This window comes from Schistocerca gregaria, chromosome 1 (genome assembly GCF_023897955.1).
Source record: "Schistocerca gregaria isolate iqSchGreg1 chromosome 1, iqSchGreg1.2, whole genome shotgun sequence".
Lineage (NCBI taxonomy): Eukaryota > Metazoa > Arthropoda > Insecta > Orthoptera > Acrididae > Schistocerca > Schistocerca gregaria.
Window position 1 is genome coordinate 733443666 of NC_064920.1, and position 10795 is coordinate 733454460.

Genomic DNA, 10795 nt, shown 5'->3' on the forward strand with positions numbered 1-10795 from the left:
ATACTTGAGTATTTCTCGTCAGTGTGGGATCCTTAACAGGTCGGGTTGAGAGGGGAGATAGGGAAGATCCAAAGAAGAGCGGCGCGTTTCGTCACAGGGTTATTTGGTAAGCGTGACAGCGTTACGGAGATGTTTAGAAAACTGAAGTGGCAGACTCTGTAAGAGAGGAGCTCCGCATCGCGGTGTAGCTTGCTGTCAAGGTTTCGAGAAGGTGCGTTTCTGCATGAGGTATCGAATATATTGCTTCCCCCTACTTACATCTCCCGAGGAGATCACGAATGTAGAATTAGAGAGATTCGAGCACTTGGGAAGGCTTTCCGGCAATCGTTCTTCCCGCGAACCATACGCGGCTGGAAGAGGAAAAGAGGGAAATGACAGTGGCACGCAAAGTGCCCTCCGCCACACGCGGTTGGGTGGCTTGCGGAGTATAAATGTAGAATGTAGATGTAGATATTAATATCTGTATCAAGTGCCGAGTTTCTGCAGGTCTTCCTGCATTTCACTACAGTTTTGTAGCACTGTGAAGTCTTTATATACAACTGCGTCATTCACTAACAGACTCATGGAGCTTCCGACGTTCTTCTCTGGGTCTTTTATATGCGTTGCGAATAATGCTGTTCTTACAACACTGCTTTTAGGCAGGCCAAAAGTTACTTTCACGTATGAAGATTTCTATCTGTTAAGAATTAATGGCTGCATTGTATTTGCTAGGAACTCCTCAATCGAATCACGAAGCAGGTCTGATACACCATTCCCTCGTACTCTTTTGTAACAATAGTACAAGAAACAGCATAGAAACCATGCTCCACTATGCCCCTTTCCTAAGATCCCGCTCTTATCGACCTGTCTCATTACCAGATCTAGAGATGGTCTAGACTGACCCATTGTACTTACCTGAACAGTTGTATCACAAATTACGGTAGGCAGTACAACTACATTCACTCTCGATAGCGACTGTTATGACACACTTCGTTGTGAGCAAGCACGTAGTTGCTGTTGGAGTAAACTGATTCATAATAAAAGAGATGCAACAATTTGGTCGATTATACGCCCGTCGTTACCGTGGGGTGGCTGTAAGCTCGCTGCGAACAGGTCGGAGGAAGGCGAGTCTTCTCGCCGTAGCGCCTCCCTCGCCTCCAGATGGCTATCGTCTCATTACGAGTGGAAGTGTCGCCCCATGGCCGCAGTTTCTCTGATCAGAATTTCAAATTGATGGCTATCGGGCGCCGCGCGGAGCTGCTGCTTCGTATAATTGATGGAGCGGGCGCCCCGGGAACGCCAGCTGCCGCCGCCTCCCAGACACGCTGACGACAAGAAGTTGACGTAATTAAGGCGACTCGAGATTATATTTCCAGCGGTTCCAGTCTGCCGGCACCTGTTCACTGCTCTTACACGGCGACCTTGTGTGAGTACAAGGCACCTTGTGAGAGACATCGCAGCAGACAGATTATTTGTAAGGCATAAATCGTTTACAGTAAGTATGCCAAGCGATGAATGCAAGCACGTCAGTAAGAGAACTTCATTCTGTGTTTAACAATCAAATTTCCAGTTTTAAAGTAATGATTCTCTACGATTCGCTCTATGATTTCGATGTATATGTAGCTTACCAACGAGTGCTATCGAGTCATGCTTGAGCGTGCGGCATGTCCCACCTGAAGGATTCGCATTGGGATGACAAAAGCCTTAGGATAGCGATATGTAGGTGTACAGATGGCGGTAATATCGCTTAAAGAAGGTATAAAAGGCAGTATATTCGAGGAGCTGTCATTTGTACTCAGGTGATTTATGTGAAACGGTTTCCGATGTAATTATGGCCGCAAGACGAGAACTAACAGCATTATAACACGCAACGGTAGTTGGAGCTAGACTCATGGGACATTCCATTTTGTAAAACGTTAGTGAATTCAGTGTTTCAAGATTTTAAACATGGCTGAAACAGCAACTGTTCAAATTCTTCACGGTAAATAATGACAGTCAATGACAGATGCAGGATAAAGATTTATTTAATTTCCACGAGTGTCTGGCACATAGCACAAGTGCCCTCTCTCGGTGAAACCATCTGCCCTAGTGCTTTCTCACTCCCATCAGGATGGTTCATAGGCAAAGTACTAGTGCTAAACTGTTGTCGCATTGACCCTGTGTCCATAATCATGTTGTACAAATGGAGATGATGTCTTAACTATTAACGACGCCTTTGGCACAATTTGTTTTATTAATCTCCATTGCAGGATGTAATTTTAGTAAGTAACTAAAAGATTTTGTGCCTATATTACTCCGGTAATTTTAAGGTTACTTAAGCCTTAGTGTTTTTTCTTTCTCATTTCCGATGCTAAGTTTTTGCTAATGATAGTGTCTTCCTGTTCAGGATTTTTTACTTCTGATGAAGGTATATTTATATATACCGAAACCTTGGTCAAGAATTTTAATAAATCTTTATCCTACAACTGTTTTGGCTGTCATCATTTACCGAGAAGTAATTCAGTATTCCGAGACCCACAGGGTCAAGAGTGTGTCGCGATTACCAAATTTAAGGCGTTACCTCTCACCACGGACGACGCAGCGGCTGACGGCTTTCACTTAACGACCGAGAGCAGCGGCGTTTGAACAGGGTTACCAGCGCTAACAGACAAACAACAGTGTGCGAAATAACTGCAGAAATCAATATGAGACGTACGACGAACGTATCCGTTAGGACAGTGCAGTGAATTTTGGCGATAATGGTCTACAGCAGCAGACGACCGATGCGAATTCCTTTGCTAACACCACAACATTGCCTGCAACACCTCTTGGCTCTTGACCATATCGGATTGACGCAACGCGGCTGGTAAACCGTGGCGTACTCTGATGAGTTCCGATGTCAGTTGCTTAGAGCTGATGGTAGGGTTTCGAATATGGCGCAGACTCCACGACGTCATGGACCCAAATTGTCAACCAGCCACTGTGCAAGCAGTCTACACCATAATGGTGTAGACTTGGGTCCTCATGTCCAGCTGAACCGATCATTGACTGGAAATAGTTATGTTCTGCCACTTGGAGACCATTTGCAGAATGTGTGTGATGTCCTTAGGTTAGTTAGGTTTAAGTAGTTCTAAGTTCTAGGGGACTGATGACCTCAGAAGTTAAGTCCCATAGTGCTCAGAGCCATTTAAACAATTTGCAGCCATTCATGAACTTCATGTTCCCAAACAAAGATAGAATTTTTATGGATGACAATGTGCCGTGTCACTGGGCCACAACTGTTCGGAATTGGTCTGAAGAACATTCTGCCCAGTTTGAGAAAATAGTTTGGCCACACAGATAGCCCGACAGAACATTTATGGGACAAAATCGAGGGGTTTGTTCGTGCACAAAATCCTGCACCGGCAACACTTTCGTTATTATGGATCCAATATGGGTAAATGTTTCTGCAGGAGACTTCCAACGACTTGTTGAATCTACGGCACGCCGTGCCACGCACTATGCCGGGCAAAAGGAGGCGCGACACAGTATTAGAAGGTATCCATTGACCCTTGCCAACTCGTGCACAGTCTTGCTCTCAGTGTGTGTTCCTCGGTTATTGGCCATCATGATTCATGTGCTCCAGTGGAGATGAAGTAATGTGTTCCTTGTGCTGGATGTCTGCCTTCTGCCAACTTGCAACACCATTGGATGAGACGTTCTAGGCAGACTCATCCTGAGACCTTAGCCTGAAGAAACTGTAGTCTGAAGACGGATGGCAGCTGCGCGTACACCGCTAGCAATTGTCTTCTTCATTCACTACACTGCGAGTAAAACACTGAAGAGAATTAAATGGTGAGAAAGATTTTAACATAAAACGCTCTGAGCTTTCCTGGCTACCACGGCCAAGTGACACTTGCAGTTGTGCATGGACATTGCCAGACTGATATTACTTAACTTTTTGTGTTTGTGTTTTCAGTTGTAATGTTAAAGGCTTACCTGTCAGAACGTGAAAAAAAATTTGTTAGATTATTACTGGATTTGCGTGGATTAGGTACACAATTTATTGTTAAGTGGGGGCCTTACGTCTGTTTATTGTCATTGGGTTCAAGAAGTCTTTCTATATAACGTTAATAGTTCTTTTATTTAGTATTGTCAGCTTTGTGCATTTATGCAATATTGCAGTGCCTGTTTTATTCCGAATTATGATGCAAAGTTAATTCGGAGAAACTGGTGCTGTAGTGACTACATTCACCTTGACACACAAGAAGCGTATTCGCAGTGGCCACCATGGACAACCATGAACTATGCAGTGGGATGAGGGCAATGAAAGATTGTGCCGGACCGGGACTCGAACCCGGATTTCCCGTTTATCGACAGCGGTCACCTTACCGTTTGGCTCTCCGAGAACGACTCCCGGCCAGACCCAAACTTCCATATGTCCAACCACCTGTCTACAACCCGTACCCATATATCAATCATGTATGTTCCCGCAGTGGGGAGACATTTTGCTTGAAAGTCGCTTGCTTGGTGTTGGTTGATCAATACGATGTTGCAGGCCTGTGTTACGATGCAAATTTCGTTCGGACAAGCATGTATGCATGCACGCAAGCCTCGATGTCACCCTCCCGCCTTTGTTGACCACGTTACAAATGTATCTGTACAGACTGAACCAGTGACGAGAGTCCCACGCGCCTGTACGTAGGCTGCGCTGCTGCGCTTTCAAGTGTGTGTGAATTCCTAAGGGACCAAACTGCACAGGTAATCGGTCCCTTGACTTACACACTATTTAAACTAACTTAAACTAAGTTATGCTAAGAACAACACACACAACCATGCCCGAGGGAGGACTCGAATCTCCGGCAGGAGGGGTCGCGCAAACCACGCGGTTGCTGCTCTTTCCTCGTTACACTGCTTCTCTCGTGGCTGATAGTTGGTCATCCGAAATCCTAGTGTTCTGAAAGATTTGGTAATCTGCTAGCAGCTAGAACTTCGTCACGGTTTCTGTCCATACAGATACATTTTTAAAATTCTCAGTAAAGGTGAACAGGTGCCACCGAGGGTTTCGCCCAACTTGGAAAGACCCTTATCCGTTTTATTCACGCATGTGTCAATGAAGCGTCCTATGGGATCAAGTCACAGGCGGTCACAAAACAGGAGCTCCGAAAAAAGCATAAACACCCTTTGCTGCTTCGGATCACGTTCAGATTTCGTCGAATACTTTTGAACGGTCCTTAGTGGTTCCAAACTGTATATGACAGCAAAAACTGCTGCCGCGCTGAAGATTGCTTCAGTGAAAGATAGCTGTTGAAGGATACTACGAAAAATGAGTTGAATTAATAAATTTGAGCGTATCAATGGTCAATGAAAGTAAGTGTTCTAAGTTGTGAACCATGATATGTTGTGTTACGGAATGAATAATGTTGAAATCATGAGATGTGTTCTGTCCAATAAATGGTTGCTTACTTGTAATGATTGATGGTTTTCCTAGACCCTAGTGGTATTGAATATTGTTTGAAGTGAATGGTGTGATTAGCGTGCTTGTGATTATGCAGAATACCGTAAAGATGTTATTTAAAGTGAAATTGTTGTGTAGTTACGAATTCCCTCCAAACCAGAGGTTGATATAATGTGTTATTGTAGGCTTTGTACTTATTTATCGAGTAAAACGAAGTATACAAGCTTTGTTGGTGTTCCTACTGAATGGAGGTGATTGCTAGGTGATGTGTGTTGTTGTTGTTCTTGGTTGAAGTTGGACAGAAGTTTGAAAAATCACGCAGTAGTTACGTCTGTGCTTGAGATTATGAAGATGAGCATAATAAAGTATTCGCTGATGTTATGAACACTTGAAATTAGTTGTTCATTGATGATTATTTGTGTACACTGGCACGCGAATAGAATACGAAGAAGCATTTTTGCCAGCATGGCAGGCTGGTGGTTTTTTGAGGGGACAATCAAGGTTGAGTACAGTTAACTAATGAATAAGCTAACTTCTTTTGCTATTTGAATAGCAACGGGATTCAGAGCCTGTGCGGAACAATAAATTTAGAAGTAAACTAATTGAAACTTGTTTTGCAAAGTGAAGCCACATTATGGTTATTCTGAACAGATGCAAAGGAATTAATGAACGATGAAGTGTAGCTACAAACAGTAATAATTAAACGAGAGATTGATTTGTAAATGAACAGCGTTAAGGAACTGGAACCTCAGCCTAAGCGTAACAATGTTGAAGGCTTTACTTTCGTCATTCCTGTATATTGGTGAATATACATGACTATCTCGAGGCAAGGTATTATGAAGTGAGATGTTTTACTGATCTTCAGTGTCGAATGGAATCTGTGGTGAATAATTAGTGACTGTTAGAGTAAGTGTCAATTTTCTCTCGCCTCACAGTGGTACATAATTTTGATACTCATGGGTTAACGAACCAGCATGTTATTCTGTTGTGTATGTGGTTTGGAAATCTTCTGTTAGGAAGTAGTAATGTGTGAAGTCATCCGCACGAGTACTAAAAGGAATCCTCTAAATTTCGCTGACAATAAATAGCACAGATCTTAAGGCCGTGAATTCAAGTAAGTACTTGGGGATTACAATTAAGCTAACCTCTTTTGCTGTTTGAGCTGTAACGGGATTCAGAGCCTGAGCACACGGAAAAATTTAAGGGTTCCTTTTCCCCGCGCTGTTCGGGAGCATAACGGTAGAGAAGTACCTTGAAAATACTTCGATGGATCCTCTGCATGCACTTAATTGTGAGTTGAAGAGTAATCGTGTAGATGTTGATGCGTGTTTTATTTAGTGGCGTTTAAACGATTATGTTTATTTGAAGTTCCAGCTATTTGTTTTAAATGAACCATCTCATACTCGTAAATACTCATACAATGAAGGCTTTCACGACCGGGTGGTACTGTTGTTGATGATTCTTCCGGGTTATATGGCCGTGGTCCATGGAATTCTTCTATTCCTAACGTTTCGTCCAATACTACGCTGGACATCTTCAGAGGTGTATCTGGTCTTGCTGAGTCCTGCCGACTGACGAGTCGGGCGTCGGAGAGCGGCCTAAATACCGAGGAAAGTGGGCGTGCACATAGTGGCAGAGAGAAAACTAGTCTAAGATAAAATGTAACTATCGATAACAGTCACTTACCGATTCTGTAACGCCACTGTCCATATCTCGCTTGATTTATATTAAAATTATCTTCATGTTTATAAATTTCGATAGCCTCCCTATACAGTCGTGGATAATAGTTCGTGGTAGCACTTAAAACTGTAGTTTCAGGAAACTTAACTACATGGTCACCTGACTGAAGAGCATGTTCAGCAGCGGCCGATTTATCTGTTTTTCCCAATCGACAAAGACTTTTATGCTCCTTTACCCTTGTATTCACACTTCTTTTCGTAGGACCGATATAGACCTTACCACAAGTACACGGAATTTTATACACACCGCAAGATGATAATGGTGGCCTCCTATCTTTAAAAGAACGAAGTACATGTCCTATTTTTTCTGGTAGGTTTGAATACGGGTTTCACTTTATGTTTCAGCAAAATTTTGCCAACTCGATCTGTAACATTACTAATGAAAGGTAAAGACTCCGAGTTCTTCCATTGCTGTGTACCATCCTTGTCCTTTGGCCTGCTGTAATTAGGTCTTAAAACTCTATTAATTTCTTTGTTTGAGTAGCCATTCTTTTCGAAGGCCTGTTTCAGATGATTCAGTTCCGTATCCAGATGTTCCGACGTACAAATCCGTTTTGCCCTGTCGACTAAACTTTTGATTACACCTCTTTTTTGTTGTGAGTGATGACTGGAGTTCTTATGTAAGTATCTATCAGTATGTGTCCTCTTCCGAAACACTTTATGTTTTATACTGCCATCCGTCTGTCTCATGACTAACACATCGAAAAACGAAATAGCCTGGTCTTTTTCCACTTCAATGGTAAACTGAATTTTAGGGTTTATGCTATTAAGGTAATCAAAAAATTCACCGAAGGCATTTTTACCGTGTGTCCAAACCACGAATGTGTCGTCTACAAAACGATACCAACAACATGGTTTCTTATTTACTTTATTCTACGCTAATTGTTCAAATTTCTCCATGTAAAAATTGGCAATCGCAGGGCTCAACGGGTTACCCATGGTAACACCATCCACTTACTCATAAAACTCCTCATCCCACTGAAACTGACTAGCAGGACCAGGCATACCTCTGAAGATGTTGAACGTGGTATTGGGCGAAACGTTAGGAATAGAAGAATTCCATGAACCACGGCCATATAACCCGGAAGAACTATCAACTCGTAGATACTGTTGTGGGGAAAGCAAACTAAAAACTGTAATTTATTGACAGAAAATTTAGAAAATGCAACAGGTCTGCTAAAGAGACTGCATACACTACGCTTGTCCGTCCTCTCCTGGAGTAACCGCATCAGACAGGATTAATGGAGGATATCGGAAACGTTCAGAGAATGGCAGCTCGTTATTTACTACAGTGAAATACGGGAGAAAGTTCCATAGTTATGACATGCAAATTGAGGTGGCAGTGTTTTGCATTGCGGTAGGTCCCCTCATGAAATTTCAATCACCAGCTTTCTCCGCCGAATGTAAAATATTTTGTTGGAGCCCACCTACATAGGGAGAAATGGTCATCATAACAAAATAAGATAAATCAGAGAGCACACTGAAAAATTTAAGGGTTCCTTTTCCCGCGCGCTGTTCGGGAGCGCAACGGAAGAGAAGTAGCTTGAAGATATTTTGATGAACCCTCTGCACGCACTTAATTGTGACTTGAAGAGTAATCATGTGGATGTTGATGGTGTTTAAATGATCTTGTTTATTTGAAGTTCCAGCTATTTGTTTCAAATAAACAATGCTGTATATTTTCATACTTATACCAAGATTTCTTAGTGAGCTGCCTGATTTGTCATTTCTCACACATTTTCTCGTCACTGCTGCTCCTTATTTGGTAGTGATTAGGATAATTGTATTGTATATGGTCATGTCGTTCTCTTTCATCGCGTTTGTATGTCCCTAGGGATACTTTTGAGTGGTTTATAGCTTGTGATCATGAAACCAGACAATTTCTTCTGTGTATATTCTGCAGCTGCTAAGACTGTGTGCAGGAACCGTTATTTTTTGAGCACAAGAATCAAATAGTCTATTTTATGCATGTACTGAAAGTGCAGAGGCTGTGTCCAAGTACAGTTTATATTGTTTTGGGTCATGAAACACTTCCATAGTGTGCTTGGTTTATGGTATCAATTAATCTAAGTAATATTCTTGTGTATTAAAAATATTTGTTTACATATGCTGTTTTATGGCATTCTGTATATAAGAAATATGTTGTTTTGTTAATGAATACTCTGCTGTAAATTTATCTTTCTTTCTAATACATTATGCGAGAAAAACTTGTACTGTTGATTAATGTCATCGAGGAACAAGGAGAAATTGTAGCACGGAATCAATGATAAACGTAAAATGGCTTTCGATCTGATTTTTTATTAGAGATGAGTATTGGCCAGAATTTGTTAATTTAAAGTTTAAAGGAGACTATGTGCAGGGGATCAGATCTTTACTGATTTGTGGTGAGATACTGTTTGATTTAGAATTTCGAGTGCTTTTACAGGCGAAGATGGATTTGGAGGGAAGAGACGTCAAACGAATTAGAACAAGGTTGCAGTTGGTGTTGTAATTAGACATAAGTCGTTAATTTAGTATCACTGAAGTACTTGTGATTCAATTAGACTTTTGGGCGCCAGTAATGAGCCATATGAAGTGGGTTACAGTGAAGTTCATCATCTTACGCATCTACGAATTAACCATTTATTACATGAATATAATGTATTTGTTCTTTGTGACATGATACTTTTGTGCAAGTCATGAATCTTGTTTATTTATTCTAATTTAGTGTTAAGGATCATCTTATGATATTGTGTACTTAGGTCATTAGTAGATGCTACAAATGATGTACCTTATGTATATTATCATGAAATGAAATGACTTGTTAAAGTTGAAAGGAAACAGAATGTCCATTCGTATGTAACACAGTCTGTCTGGTTTAACAGAGAATTTGTATCATTAGTCCATCTGTGTGAGTGTTAATAAGTCATATGTAAATGATACACTAATTTTCCTAGTATTTTTTCTTGCAGTGAGCTATGGGATGAATGGTGTGAATGAGGCAGACACACTACTGCTTAGTGTACAGGCTGATTAGTAAGCCGTTGGCTGGGACCACAAGTGCCTTACTCCACTGAAGAGTACTGAGAACAACAAATCTGCCAGGCGGAGTCGTAGTCATTGCCTGATGGAAAACTGGGAGCCTTGATGAGGTGGCAGGTGCCCTTTTGGTCAGAAGTAAGGAGGTTATGGTCCTGGATCCCTCCATAAAATGTCAGCAAGTCTGCAGCGCCCGGATCACGTCGAGCACTGTCAGCCAGTCCTGCATATTCAGCGCCAGCTGCAAACAAGGAACGTGAGCACCTTGTCGAGTCTGTACCATCATAACGAAGAATGTGAGCTAAAAGTGTCGTATGCAGATGTATGTGTGTGTGTGTGTGTGTGTGTGTGTGTGTGTGTGTGTGTGAGAGAGAGAGAGAGAGAGTGAGTTCTAGGAGTGCAAAAAAATTTTGCTCCCTGTCAAATATTTCTTTTACCATTTTGGTCTCCTAAAACAAGCCATATTTCTTTTGTGTATTAACAATTTTGTGACGATGCATAAAAATGAGACATCTTGACATTCTCATTAGTGAAGAGAAGAGAGGCAGGAGATTAATCAGTTCATATGCATTATTTATGATGAACTTCCCTTCTGAAGACAACGTTGGATTTTTCATAGTTTTTTTTGCAATTAATATCCGAT